At 40.1% G+C, this 15,487-nt stretch overlaps 2 long non-coding RNA genes across 5 annotated transcripts in view; one reads left to right on the top strand and one right to left on the bottom strand.

Moving 5' to 3' along the window:
* LOC119717817 (uncharacterized) overlaps positions 1–12,103 on the bottom strand; it is a 33,176-nt gene extending 21,073 nt beyond the window's left edge. The window contains exon 1 of one of the 4 annotated variants that reach the window (XR_005268122.1): positions 12,028–12,103. This is a non-coding gene — a long non-coding RNA (uncharacterized lncRNA). Of the gene's footprint in view, positions 1–11,520; positions 11,767–12,027 lie in introns of those variants that run through there. The other 3 variants (XR_011811617.1, XR_005268120.2, XR_005268121.2) reach the window with 3 other exon arrangements.
* A 221-nt stretch (positions 12,104–12,324) lies between these two features.
* Positions 12,325–13,065, top strand: LOC140003276 (uncharacterized). The gene is made up of 2 exons (XR_011811618.1): positions 12,325–12,459; positions 12,992–13,065. It is a non-coding gene; the product is annotated as an uncharacterized lncRNA (long non-coding RNA).
* Positions 13,066–15,487: the final 2,422 nt, after the last annotated feature.

The raw sequence follows: 15,487 nt of genomic DNA on the forward strand, positions 1-15,487 counted from the left end.
TGCAAGTCAAATGAGACCTCAGCAAATTTCTTTGTTACTTAAAATCTGCTCTCCACTAGCAAGAAATTTCTCTTATTTAATCTTGGCTGTTGTCCTGAAGCTCTTTCCTCTTCTAGTTGTGAAACACTTGCACCTCAATAGCTACTGGCTGATGTTTACTCGTGGTTTTATGAAGAACACACGTACCTACCAGCATTACAGAAGGATCACGTAGCTAGCACCTATCTGTGATGTTCCTATGTACCCTAGGCACCCTTGTGAGCTGACTTTAGATGGACAAGTTCTTCTTTAAAAGGCAGGGAACATTCAGAAGCAAATGGGACTTTGAACTGTGTAGACAAGTGAGTGTGGAGGTAGGGCTCCACTTACAGGAAAACGTAAAGCCACGAGCTGGATTTGAATGTATCACAGGCTTTTTGACATTTCGCACCACCTTCCCACTCTTCGTCCCATGTCCCTTACATATCATGCACATATCAGAATCCTGTCTTTGTCTCAGAACTCATGGGTAGGTGTTTCCAGTACTATGGTAGCAATGAAATGACTTTTCTATGTGAACCTGTAATACTAGTTTGAAAAACATAGACCTTGGTGCCAAATGCTGAAGCAAAATTTACAAGGAAGATCTCCACTTTATTCCTTTTGCCTTAATTCAAACTAATTCAACCCTAATTCAGCCTAATTCATGCTCATTGCAGTTAATGTGCAGCACTTTTTATAATGTTACTCCATAATCTTTAATTTACCAGGAACCTGTCCAAATAGCTGTGGCAGGACTAGGAGGTAATGGCCCAGGAAGCTCGCATCTGAGTCAGGAGGAGGCTGCTCACTGGCAAATCTTACAGCTTGTCACAACAGAATCAAACTGATGTGGGTTTGCTGTTGTTCTCAATTTTTTTTTCATGCTTCCACAGCTTGGAAAATCTCAGAACAGCCCTTTTGGTGCTGACTTTGTCAGCATATGGAGTCCAGGTGATAACAGTGTACCAGTTCGCACTTACTTCACGTTGGCACCTAGTGGGAAAGAAATGTGACTTGCTGTTGTTGAAAGCATCCAGCAAAACAGAGAAAGGAAAGAGAAGCGTTCCGAATGCCTTTCATTTTGCCTAAGGTTGTGCCATGTTACATCCCGAATTTCAAAGCTGTTTACTGTACAACATAACCAACACTGAAGGGACAGCTGACAAATACAGCACAGCAATATTTGCCATATGCACAACTGCAAGCTGCTCTGGAAGGAGCCCCTGTGATCAGAATACTGAGGCTGCTTTCCCTTTGTTTGACTTACAACTATGCATCAATTCCCTACCAGATACACCATAGCCCCACTGCTCTACTAACCTCCACCCTCAAACTGCTCAGTAAGGATTTGCATCTCCATTAGCAGGAGGCACCACAGAGCACTCATGACAAGCTCAGCTGGCATCAGGCTGAATAATAACTCACAGCAAAGCAATTTGGAAAAGATACCCTGACAGAGCATATACTTTGCCTGGTTTAGAATTGTTAAAATACCTCCAAATGAATACCATTTTAGTGGAAATTCAGTGTTTTCAGTGCCCATGCTGGACAACAGAAATAACAAAGAGATTAGGAAGAACTGATTTGGCTTTGAGGTAGTGGGTTGAACCAGATGTCTTCTTGAAGGCCCTTGTCTATAAAGCTGCCTTCCTTATCCATGAGCAAGTCACAGTTCAGGCATAATGCTTGTAGACAACACCTTTAAAGTTGGTGTCACTCCTGTCAATTAAAGGCTTGAATAAGCCTCTGCATTTTATGAATACTGATTAGTTCAGCATCATTGCCTCTTTTTTTTCTCCTGCTGAGGAAACTCGAGATCGCGGAAATGGCTCACACCTCACGGGCAGCCAACAGAGTAAGATACACACTAAATACTTACAATTAAAACTTTAGCTCAGAGTGTCCATTTTATGCAGACACACAAGTATCCATAACACAAACAGCAATCCTTGAAATAGACATGCAAAGCAAAGGAAGGTCTGTTACGGGTAGATGTGTTCACAGATGTGTGGCTTTAGCTTTCTCCCACTGTATGTTTTACTCATGATTCAGCTCTGAATTCAAGAACAGGCAGAAGAGCCACACAGTGGCACTCTCAGAAACAAAAACAACTGTGGAATCAATTATTCTCTTACTGGCAGAGATGATCTTTTTGGTACATTGCCTGTGGTTGCTTAGATTTTAGCTAATCTTGACATATGCAGCCACCACAAGTAACTGCACAAACCTTCATACGTCTCCCCTATGGGGATAAAGCAGAGTCATACCAGCTGGGAAGGGATGGTGTGGTTGCAGAGGGTACTAATTTCTTATTTGTTAGAGCAATGTGACCTCTCTCGCAGCAGGCAATAGACTCTGAGACACCAGCAGTAGCCAAACCAAACGAAAGAGTCAATGTTACACTGTCAGCCAAAGACTTTGGAATGCAGACTGACTATGAGATTATTTTTATAAGTACAACCTGCTTTGAGAAATTCTCTTTCAACAAGCAGTTCCTTGCATTTTGGCCAGGTACAGCAAACGGGACTCAGCTGTCCATGGTTTGTCTGTGATTGCTCCATGTGCTTTTCCTTCCATTTATCTTTGGATATCACTGTGTCAACCACTTAAGAAAGAACACAGGAAATTGTCAGCAAAAAAATATCTAAATAAGTTTTGTGCTCTTTGAATGCAATTTAAAGGTAAAATGAGAAGCCAACCAGCTTCCCTGGACTGTTATTTCATGCTCTGACTTTGGGGTTATTGAGATGGGAAGACCTCGGAGTTGCTAAACTTTGTCTGCTTTCTGGAGATTTTGCCTTTGTGCATGTATAAATCACCTCAGTTGTTTCCCTCAAGGAAAGACAAACATGGCAAACAAATGTCTCCAAGGACAGGAAGCAGTGAGAGCTGTTGTCTGTCTCTCAGGTGATTAGTTCCAGCTATACAGGGTTTTCACTTCCCCAGGTATCATCTTTCAACAGTAATCATCCTTCTTTTTTTTTTTTCTTTTTAGTAGACCAACCTGTAAATAAATACAACATGAAATCCTCCTCCTCTTGGGAAGGCTGTTTGTTCTTTCTCATAAGTGAGTCTGGAAGATCTTTCATTCAGTGTTAGTAAGGACATGAGACCCTTCTGTTGAATGAAAATAAGAGTTTGGACTCAATTACACTGGACAGCTGGGGAAGGCATATTTTAGGCATTTTCAATGTTAAACACTGTCTTTATTAAATATTGCAGATTTAAAAACTCAGAACAGAACATCAGGAAAATAAGCTGATGTCTTGTGACATGCATACGTGTGGTTATCTCATCCCTGAGTGACTATAGCCTATTCCTTGCCATTCTCATCTATAACCATGCTCTGTTGTGCTGAAGAAGCTTTGCAGCTCTTCTCTATGATGACTTTTTGCCGTTCATCAGTCTTTAGAATAACCTTCAGCTGAGCTTAATGCAGTTTAATGAACTATCTCAGGTTTAGAGAAACCCAGCCAAATCTGTACTGAAACTTGGTCTGAAAAATAAGAGTGGGAGTGAGGAAATCAGAGGTTTTTCCCTTTTCTATCTCAGGAAACCCACTGTGTGATATAACATGTCTGGTGACAGAAGTTACAACACAAAGCTGACTGGGCAGTCTGGGTACCCAAGCTAGTTTGGAGTGTCCCAACATTTCTTAGGATTATAGTAAAACTTGGTTTTGGCCATTTGCTTCCCAAGTCTCTAGTTCAACATTATTGCTTGAGTATATGTCAATAAATCTCTCAGCTTTCAATTGACAGTAATGCCTTCAGGCATAGAGAAGTCATTATATTTCTTAAGAGCGTAGATAAAGGAGGAGAGGAGTTTATAAAAACTATTTCGTATTCCCTCCTTGTTTCCCGGGGTAGTCCTTTATCTCTTTTCTGTTTTGTTTTTTCTTTTTTCCCCTGTGGTAAGTGGCTGGCACAGACTCTCTCTGGCTCTCTCTATCTATTGAGAAATGTATTATAATTAGAGTTCCTTAAGATTTTTAGCATATCTAAAGGGAATTAGTTCTTTACAGAAGAAGGGCTTTCTCCATTGTGGGATTCATGCTATAATTAGACAAAATGATGGGCTAAGTCCCAGTGGAAAAACTACACTGTAATTGGTGTTCATTTTTGTTATATAAACCCAGGGAGATCATGCTGGTTCCTCCTATTGCAGCCACTTCTGAAGCACAGTGTTCAGTTTAAAACTGATATGTCATTATACTTAGTACCCACAAGTATCCTCAAGACTTCATCTGTCTGAGAAGTCTGAAGAAAAAACAGAATGCCCCAAAGAAAATTTAGAACAAGTTGCATTTGTATTGCTTAAATTCAGAAGCAAGAGATTTCAGCCAGACATGCTTTGCCCCCTGGTCCTTGTTCAGGCATCTTTGAGCTCAAGTAAGAAAAGAAATGCTTCACCTGGCACAAATCATATCTGTATGTCAAAATAAGGTGTTCCAGCCTACATAGTACACAGGCAAAGAAAATAGTTGATTACAACCTATAGAACAAAGGTACTAACCACCAAAGTCAGATGTCGCTGAGGCCAGGCTTTGCAGAAAACAAATAACAATAGTTAGATTGTTTTATTCCATCTAACAAACCATTAATGGGGAGTAGTGTTACTAAAAAATAACCAGATATGTGTAACTAGATTTTTAGAAGAAAAACACTAGTCTCAGAAACGTTTGTCATTACTTTGCTGTTTTCAGAAATTCAGGATGCTCACAAGTTAGCCAAGCAGTTAAATTCACTTCAATTGTGAATTTATTTTTATGGAAGAACAAAATAGTATTCTGTGTATATGCAATTCCGCTAGCTAATTAGTACCTTGGGGTAGGCTGTTCATAAACAGAAAACATTAAGGGACTCACAATATATCCCAGAAGTACCTTGTGTAATACTAGTCTCAGACTCAACAAAGATTTCACTTGAATCCTCACCAAGTCACTGCCTCACAAAGTAAAAAATAAAATTCCAGGTTCCAAGAACCCAAACAGAGTAACTTTGCCCATCGTGACAGAAATCTAAGGCTGTGGAGGCAAATGGGACACTGCTTCAGAAAATGTTTCCTTTTGATCATAGATATGAATCATTTCTTCAACATCAAAGCTCCTTACATTCAGAAAAAATAACTTATTTTACTAGTTATACCAGAAGTCTAATTATATCAACTGTGGGTGCTGTCAGGCAATTATATCAATTTGATAAGGGACAGAAAAGGAACTTTATTTGCTTCGTGGCAAAGGCATTGGCTCAAGTTCAACACAGTCACATAGCAACCTGAGGCAGTTCTATATAATGGTTGCCCAGCTGCCTGCAAGCACCCTCAGTCCAATTTCTGATGGCCAATTGCTTATACCTCCACTCAAAGCCCAGAGCCATTACCGAAAGGATTAGAAATGGGCCATGATGTGAAGTATGAAGAATTTTCTCAACTTCATAGTTATATCTTCCAAGCAAGGCAGAGAAAAGTTGACCAATATGTACTTCTGCCAAGCATGTTGTACCTCACTTTTGGATTGATTTAAGACCTGAGCCTACTCTCAGCTGTCAACCCAATCTGTGATATACTTAAATATCAGACAAACCAAAACCAAGGCCTTTCATTTGGACCGATTTCTTTAACAATGAATCACTGTTTTAATATGGCTCAGTGACAAGAACAGCGCTTTGTAGTGTGCCACTAACAGGAAACATTGGTACACAAAGCCTTATGTAAATGAACAGTCACATTTTGTATTTGAACATCTCTTAGTTTTATCAAGGAAAGGGAAAAGGCAATTTTACATGGAAGTACAGGTGGCCATGCGTAACTATGCTAAAAGGTGAAGCAAACAGGACTATCCTGAGTTCGGTAATGTTTTCTCCAGGGACAAGATAATGCAAAACAGCCTTGTTTTGACATTAGTGCATGCAGCAATAATGACTCTCCCAAATGTAACACTGAGCTCTGTTTTAGATCTAAGTCCGTTAAATTACACCTGGAATGAATCTGGTCCAGTATTTCTGAGTGACTTCTAGCAAGATTATTTATCCTTAACAGATGAATGTTATCCTGGAATTATGATGCAAGAAATCCTGAAGGAAGCTTTCACCATATGTTGGTATCTAAGGAAGAGGATATATTTGTAAATCACACAGGCACACAAACTCAAAGCAGTTTGACAGTTGTAAACATTAATAGATGTCTCTGTTATGCTTCTCTCTGCATACAGGATGTCCTTAGGACATTAAAAAATAAAAGCCAAATTTTTTTTATCTTCACATCTTTGTGAAATTTACTGTAAAATATTAACCTTCTGGTTTGCCCCTGCCTAAAATATTTGTAGCATTTCTGGTGGTAAAAAGAAGGCCATAAACAGGAAATGCGTGCAAAGAAAGACTTTTCTGGTATTGATTCTTCTCAGTATGATTCACTGCTATATCAACATGCAAACAAAAAAATGGTGGCCCAGACTGAGCTTTTTAAGAATCTCCAAGTTGAACTCAATGGTTTTGGCAAATATCTAGTGGCCACTTTGATCCCAAATGTCTCACGGCAACTAGACAGCCTGTAAATAATAAACTATTATCTTATTATTGCAAAAATGACAGGCTAATGAATCATGGCTCTGTTGCTGCTGCTAGCACCCCTGCCTTTGTTGCAAAGGCTTGGGAACGATGCAGAGGGTACAGTTCCTTTGAAAAATATTTGCTGAAAATAGGCAGACTCGATGCACGAGGCATTATCTGATCTTTGAGGCCTTATGCTGAGCTGTGTTGGCTACCTCCATTGTTGGGCCAGGCACCGCATGTCATATGCTTTCAGTATTTCACTTTGGTTTTGGTAGCCAGCTTGAGGAGATAAAAACAGGCATTGCAAATGCAAAGGTGCTTATACAATGTGCTGGGAAGACTAAGCGAAAATGAGCCTGCGTGCTTGCTGCCTTTTTATTTCCTTGATGCAGCGTTTGCAGGCAGCCCTCTAGTGGCATGAACGCTGCTGGTCATGTTTGCCCAATACCCGTGCTTTTCTATTTTCTATTTAGGCAGAATTAAAATAGCTTTTCAGTCACTGTACAGTATATTCAGCTAGTCTCCATCCTCCCAAAATCCTTTTACTTATTCAGTAGAGTGACTCAGGCATCTCTGAAGAATTCTGAAACACAATTCAAAATGCCTACAGAAAGTACTGCTGCTGAGAGCCAGATATTTGAAAACAATAAGCACAAGGGAGGTGAAATTTAAACTGGGTTCACAGGCCACCTCCTTTCCTATTTCTATGCTGCGTGGTGAGGACAGACATTTTTATGTACCTATATTGTTGGTGCCGGTTGGGAAAAGGGAAGAACACCATTCACTTGGAGATCCTTCCCAAAGATCTGAAACTGTTTACTTGAGCATAATATTTAAATTCCCTTCAAAACTGTGCATCAAAAAGAATAATTGAAACACAAAGCATATCTCAGTGCTTGTAAAAATACATGCAAGGCCACCTCAGGATTTGATTGCATGTGCACCAGAGCAATCTGCCTTCAGAGAACAAAGCTCAATTGATTTGAGTCTGATTTGCCTGGATGAAAATGAATTTTAATAGATTTGGTTGTCAGAGGGATTATGCAAGAATATGAAAGAGCAAAGCATTCACACAGTGGATTGCTGTGAAGGTGTTTGCTGGTAGCTAGGGGGCAGAAATAGCAGGGTGTGTTTTCCACAGACAGCAAGGAGTAGTGCCAGGCTGTCACTAGTGGAGGTTCCCTGGGAAGCTGAAGAGACCAGTTGCCAAGAGACATCACCATATCGAGCCTTCACAGCCAGGATAATGCTCCTTGCAACAGACCTCAGGCTCCCTCCTATGTCTGCACACCAGCCTGTGTTAGAACCATTCTTTAAAAGACGTTTAGATGTAGAGCTCAGGGATATGGTTTAGTGGGGACTGTTAGTGTTAGGTCAGAGGTTGGACTCGATGATCTTGAGGTCTCTTCTAACCTAGAAATTCTGTGATTCTGTGATTCAAATTATTTCCTTTACAACTTCCCAAATGTCCTCAGCGCTCATTGGAAATTACCAGCTTTGAGAAATTTTATTTGATATGAAGTCCACTTTCTGTTTCTAGAATGCAAGCATATTATCCTTGACAGAAACCTAGCAGAGACATCAAGTGTCAGTAAAGATCCAGCTCCACAGCTGGTACAAATCAGTTGAGCCACACTTCATATAACAAGGATTGAAACAGAGTCTGTGCTATATCCAAGTATAAAGGTAACCTCCTACTTCATGTGCAGGGCATAGGCCAGCAGCACTTTACTTTCATGAATTAGTAAGCCCTGAATTTCCAAACATCAGGTCTCAAAGAATCATGAGATTTGTAAAAACAAAGTAGAATGGGAGTAATAAGAGGATACATAGTTATCGATATGTAATAAATATTATGTATGTGCTAGTCTTCAGGACCTTAAGATTCAGTTGAGTAATACTTTCAGTCTCCTCTCCAGAAGCATAAGGCCTTAAAAATCATTTAAAAATCCAGAACCTGGGCTTTTAAAGTATGCTATAAAATAGCACAAAATTCAGAAAAAATCTGCGAGAGTAGTCAGATCATGGACTGATATACATGTAACACTCATTCTAGCTAAGCCATAGCATCCCACCTCAAATGTGAGATATTTGGTAAGTGGACACAGCTCTTCTACGCCACTCCAGTGCCTGCCTTCTGCTAGTCAGCCCTGAGGAAGAGGTGATCTAACATCCCCTTTACTGTTGCCAGTCAGTCTACGCCTTTGTGTATACATAGGCTGACAAACCCCACTGTGAAATAAGAAATCCACAAAGAGACAATTCAAATGAAATTTGAAATGTTGTGATGAAATATTTCAAAGTATACCATTTAAATTTGCCTGACAAATGCTCCTCTGTCATTTTCCCAGACCGAGCATCTCTGAATCACATTAATATGAAGGAACTATTCCCCAAAATATTCTCCATCTAATTTTGACGGTTCCCTCAGTAACAGAAATACCATTCCTCACAGGGACAGCACTATATCTAAATGAGAGAGGAAAAGGAAGTGGACATTTTTTCAGTTCAAATGCATATAAAGCCAACTAGAAACAGGAGTAAAGCCATCTTTACTCATTTTGCCAATTCATAAATATGTAAAAAGGAATGAAACATAATGTACTACCAACTGAACATGTAAATTGAGTGGGGAGAAATCCAATTGCTCTCTTGTGTCTCATGTGATCCACTGCAGTGCTGCCAAAAGGAGAACCAACATGTGCACAAAATACAAAGCAAACGAAAGGCACGTTTGTGGCTTTAATTAACCAATCATTGGTATTTTTTCCCCTCAAAGAAAATCAGCCTTTTCAGGCTTAGAGGTTTATTTACTTTTCTGTTGGTGTATTTTTTTTTTCAAATGATTTCTTCATTATTTAATACAGTGCCTTCAGCCTATGCATTTTGGGAGTTGGCAAAATTTAATTGTGGCAGTCGTGACTAGTCTTTAGCCCTCAAGAGCAACCTGAGGGCAGTATACATTTTCCAAAAACCAAGAATTGAACTGACTACTTTATTTTCATGCATTTTCTTACTCCTGAGTAATATAATTATGGAGCTTTCAGGGCAAACTGTGGCAAGTTGCGTTGAACACAAAGAGACAGTGCTCGAAACTGGGCCATCAAAAGAAACCAAGAAACATTTCAAAGAAAGCATACATCATTTCTCACTTAACAAAAACCAGCTTGCACTCAGGTCATCTTCATTTTTTTGCCCAGATGTTGCCATGGGAAGACAATACCAGAACATAAATCATACCATATAAAGCACAGATGGATGAAAGCTCTCAGAGGAACTTATTTTCCATTTTAGCCTTCTCAAAACTTCTCTCTTGGGTCTTTGACTACATTATGTCAGTTTGAGCCCATATTTCTTGAATAAAGACCCTCCATTCCCTCAGTACACACATCCTGGAGAGAAACAACTAGCTCCACAGAGACTCTTCAGCCCAAGCTGGGGACTGGTTCACACAAGCTCTGTCCCAAAGGCAATGGTCACTCACTGCCTGAACCACGTGGCTTGCAGAATACAATCCCAGCTACTAATGGCAAGGAAGAGGTGGACAACAGCTTAAATACTGGGGAATTGTACCTATCTAAGTCCAAGGTGACACAATCGTGCCTTTTTTCTTGTGTTTGTGCAACTCAGACAACTGATGTAACTGCAAACAAATGACATTTCTGGCAGACCAACCCTCCGAGCTGGATGACTGTGTGGTTGTATGAGTACCTGTAAAAGCACAAGGGCAGGGTGGGAGTGAATACCCAGGAACAAAGCACAACACCCACTCTGGGTTACATGATCTTTAACTGCCTTAGAACTGCAGGGATCATCTCCAAATATCTCATTGTGTGAACAATCTGTAGTTCTCATGGACCAGAAAATAAGCACTTCTACATACACGCTACGCATGTTCAGCAGGTACAAATTAGGACGGGGTTGAATCCCATAATGGATATCTTTCCTTTTCCTTTTAAGTTTAAGACTACCCTAACAAGCCTAATTCAATGTGTAAGAGGAGTGTATCCTCCATCGCTCGGTTGAAAGCTCCAAAGCAAAGTCACTGCAATGTTATCTGTGAATAGTATTTTTTCCTCCAGTCCCTAGACAGCATGATGCTGGGATTACAAACTGCAGAAGACACTAACTTTTCAGGGACACATTGAAAATACCAGGCTGGAATCACACAGACCTACTCTATACCTCAGAAATCCTTTCAGCAATTTCTGAATTATCTTCATTCTAGAAAGCAAATGAGCAAAACAGAGTCCCATAAAAGTGAAATTCAGCACTTGTGCAACAAAAAGCAAAAGAAGCAAATGCAAAACCCGATGCACCATTATCCTAAACATGTTGTATTTTAAAAGTAGCGGTTTTAACCCTTATCTTGAACAAAACTGCATATAACATCTTCTACAAGGTAATTCAAAAGTGATTCAGCATAAGGACTCCCTGTTTACAGGCACTCACTCTTGGACATTTTTGACTGAGAAAACTGGAAGACAGATGCTATTTGACAGGCTGGTGACATAAGGTCTGTTTCTGCAAACCGCTGAGTATGGTCAGCTGTCCTTGAAGCACTGTGCACTTACGCAATCAGGTCTTCTACATTTGGAAGGTGAAGAGCAGTGCTTTGAGGACAGAAATTATTCTGAATTTCTTAAGATTAAGAAAGGATGAGTGATTTGTTTTGGTTTGGTTTTGTTTTTTCAGTTTCTTGAGATGCACGGGTTTATTCTTACCTAACAGGTTATTCTCTTAAAACGTCCATAGTTTCATTTAATTTGTGAATATACCCTAAAGCATTGTCAAGAATAATTGAGCAGATTTTAGAATGTACCACCATTAGCTAAAAAAAAAAAAAAAAAAAAAAAAAAAAAAAAAAAAAAAAAAAAAAAAAAAAAAAAGTTTTCTGTATCTAAACATTAATAAGTAGAGCAAACCTAGATATAGGAATGTAACTCACAGTACTCTGCAGTCTGCATTGCAGTTTCTCTCTCACTTGAGGATTAGAAAGACGACTCAAAATGTTTTCAATTTACTAAATACACATTTTCTACTATTGGAGTTTGACGGGGCAAATAGTAAAAGCATGAACAATGTGCTGCTCATAGCGTACAATGTTTTCTTGAGAGGGCCTTGCTTTAAAGGAACTTTAAGTTACTAGTGGATGGCTGAAAGTGAGATCACAGGTGAGGAACAGTGACAATAACTCTAAACTTGTTATAACTGCAGAATGAATATGTTGACTTACCTCACCATGATGAGGCTTATTTTTCATTTGGGCAGGGCAAGAGCGTGCACCTGGTAAGCTACATAGCCTTAATTACAAACAAGCATTTGCTGAATTACACTAACCTACCCTAATATATATATATAGAGAGAGAGAGAGAGAGAGAGAGAGAGAGGAAAACACTCCAATATATTTAAATTCTATCCTTATTTAAAAATAACTCAAATATCCTATCCCTACCTTTTCTCAGAAAGGTTTACAGATATGTTGACAGTCATCTCTGAACCACCTGCTACTTTACCATTCTTACTTTCACTCCAAAGCCTGACTTATTCAGCAGTTGCCAGGACCCCAGCTGCACTAATTAGGTCTTACTTGCCCTGACCTGCATCACCTGGGGCTTCTATCACCTGCCCTTTGCTGGGGGGCAGTGTGTGTATGTGCAAGGGGCTTCCTTTAAGCTGAGGCTTTAAGTAAAGACAGGGAGGTGCAGATAGTTTTACTCCTGAATCACAGTTTGGGTTTCCTGGCTTGAACCATTGCTGCTCTACCTGCCTTTTTCTGGAGCTGTTGGTTCTGCATCTTCCTGGTGAGGTTGTTGCCTGGCTTGAATCACACAGACCACACCTGGTGCTGGACTTGCTTTGCCTGGGGGAGAGCAGTAAGAGCAGGGTGAGGCTGATTGGTGCCACCAAGGCCCTGTGCACTCTGGGCTGATTATTGTTTTGCTTAACAACCTGTTTCTCAAGTTAAAGTACCCTTCCCGCCCCCCCTCCCCCATGTCTGCTGTCAGCACCATTTGCTTTAATCAAAAAATAAATAAATTTTAGTGTGGCTCATTATGCTAAATGAAAGCAACAGGGGGCTAATGAGCATTGTGAATGATCCATTAACATGGCAATCAGAGGTATCCTCAGGATAGCTAGATCTTTCTGCATCTTTCTTAGAACGCTCAGCAGTGTATACAACTGTGACCTCATCTATTAAACTTAATTCAGGGAATAAATAGATTTAGGTGTTTAATTTGAGTAGCTTCTTTCTGTAGAATTACACAATGTGTTACACTTGAGAAAACTGTCAGTTCAGTTTTGTGCAACTGCTAACGGATTATCCTAGCCTTCAGTGGACAAGACTATTTTAACAGATTTAATGGTGGTGTTAGTGAATCTAAAACACTATTTCTCCCCTTCTTCCCCCCCAACAGGATGTTCATCACAAAGGGAAAATGTACCTGACGTAATAAATCTACCAGTGACTTCATCTTCACAACTGATATAATGCAGTTTAGCAATGAATAGCATTGTTTTCAGAAGAGGCTTTCATCTCAGCTCCTTGCCTGATTCCCTGGCTCTTGGGATCATGTCCCATAGGGAGCTGACATGTATTTGTTCAAGGGAGTGTTTTTCATCAGTCTTCTTAAGGTGGTAGTAAGAACAGCCTGAAATAGAAAGACGTGTGCTTAGAAAAAAAGACAATATGGAGTAGGGAAAACCTACCTGTATTCAATGATGACCTTTCAAAGGATCAAGTAAAGGCGGGTAGGAGGAAAAAAAAATAATCAATGGCTTCAAATGAAAGTGAGGACTTTTAAATGTCTTAATTCTCTACACATTAATATAATCACCTCCACAGGATTCTTTAGAGGCGATAAATTGCTAAACACTGCCTTGCAGGTGGATAAACAGAAAAGATCACCTCCCAGAGGTGTTACCATTGGTAAGTGGCAAAGTGAGAAAAAGAAACCAGGAGGATACAGCTCCTAGCCCTGATTTCAATTTTGCTTCTATTTTTTTTCCCTGAGTTGCAATCAGGACATAATATACATTTTCAGCTCCTCTGACAGATTTGTCTCTGCCAGTGTCTGTGATTTTGGGGGGACGGTGTACATAGTCAAAATTATTAAGGGTCTGCTCTATAAAAGCAGAACATAAATTGCAGCATTCAAACCACATTTGCCTCTTTTTCCTTGTTTCCCATCTTGCCCAGTCGCTGTGGTATCAGTGGAAGGGTCTCCACATGGCAAAAATTACCCAAGCACACTCACTGAGATGTGTGCAATTTGCTCCTGCCTTCAGTCATTTGAAGGTAGGCTTGCATGCCATGCATTTGCTCTGTAATGATATGACTTCTCCCCTGCTTAATAGGCTGAGGTGACCAGTTCAGCAAAAACCTACTGAACTGCTCACGTCAGACAGGTAAAATGACAGTGGAAGCCAGTGATAGAATCTTTGTTTTTTGTTTGTTTGCTTCTGAGTCTAGTTTCCTGTTTTCCTTGTGTCTGTTCTAGTCTGTCTGCCCTAGATACCTCATGTTTTCTTCATTAATAGCAAGCTCAGAAATGGTTCCCCTGAGAGCATTTTGTTGTGTTTTCTTTCCTGGGACTTCACGGCTGTTTCTTTCACCAGTGTCTGACACCCAGGACTCCCCATGGTGCCTGAGCTCTCCAGCTGGGAAGGCAGCCTGTCACTGCAGTGTATGCTGTCAAGTTCCAGCCCTCACTTACACCAATATTTGCAGCAATATTTGTTTTAGTGTGGTCATTCTAGAAATGCTTTCTTAGCAGGCAACTTCAATTTTGAGAATCAAACTATCAGACCTCTCTTCTTCCAAAGCAGTGGTAAACTTACTGAGGGAGCTAAGAAAGCACAAACTGTCAATAGCAAGTACAGTTCAACTTCCAGAAGCTTTACAGCTGCATTAACCAAGCTTCCTGGATTAATTAGTTTTTGCGAAGAAAAGCCATTTAAGAAAAGGCCGTTTTGGTATTTTCTCAAATATATAGGGGTGAGTGTGTGCATATAATCACACCTTTTTACGAATTAAATGGCTCTTTAAATCTAGCTCCTTCTGGTGATTTGTTTTCCATTGGAAGAGACACTTTCCTTCTTACCACACAGGGAAATCTGGGAAGGAAACTGAATGAAACAGTAGCAAGAGAAAAGGGACAGTAGCAAAGTACAAAGGCAGCTGTCCTTGAAACAAGGCAGTGTTATGGGAAAGCTGGATAAACCTCGGTAATCCTAGTTCATGTCAGTGACAGCCTTGTGAAATATGTTCAATTGTGTCAATATGGAACAATTCTAGGGCCATATGGTATGATGAATGTGACCTTCTGTCATACATACCCTTGTATAAGCCTAAGAAAACCAGAGTGGATAATGTATATAGTTCTTGTATCTTGCAAAGGAATGTTTTAGCAATTTGTGTCAATAGAGAGCTTGAAGGGAAATGTATTTGTAGGCTTTCCCTTGAAGTCTCTGATATCTGGGGAGTTTCAGAATAACTGCTAACTATTATGACTATTGCATGGGACACTATGCAAGTCTCCGATATCTGGCCAGAAGATTAAGGAGACAGGGAAAGCAGAAGAACAACTGAAAGACAAAGCTTGCAGGGGACACTGCACAAGTCTCTGACATACAGTCAAGTTGGACAAAGGAGAAGGACAAGAGGGAGGAAGACTACGAGCCTTCAGCACGAGAGACCCCCAGAGGGACCACCGGAGACTGATACACATGCTCCAGTAGGAGGGTTTGGATTCAGGAAACTAATTATAACAACCCTGTGTTTTTTTTTTTTGTTTGTTTGTTTGTTTTTAAGAAGTAGTAATGAACATGTACTAGCCTAGGAGCATAAAAATCAGCTACTTGATGTAACTGGTGTGTGTCTTGGTGGAGCAGAGATTCCCAGCGCACCTAGC

This window comes from Anas platyrhynchos, chromosome 10 (genome assembly GCF_047663525.1).
Source record: "Anas platyrhynchos isolate ZD024472 breed Pekin duck chromosome 10, IASCAAS_PekinDuck_T2T, whole genome shotgun sequence".
In the NCBI taxonomy this organism is placed as follows: Eukaryota; Metazoa; Chordata; class Aves; order Anseriformes; family Anatidae; genus Anas; species Anas platyrhynchos.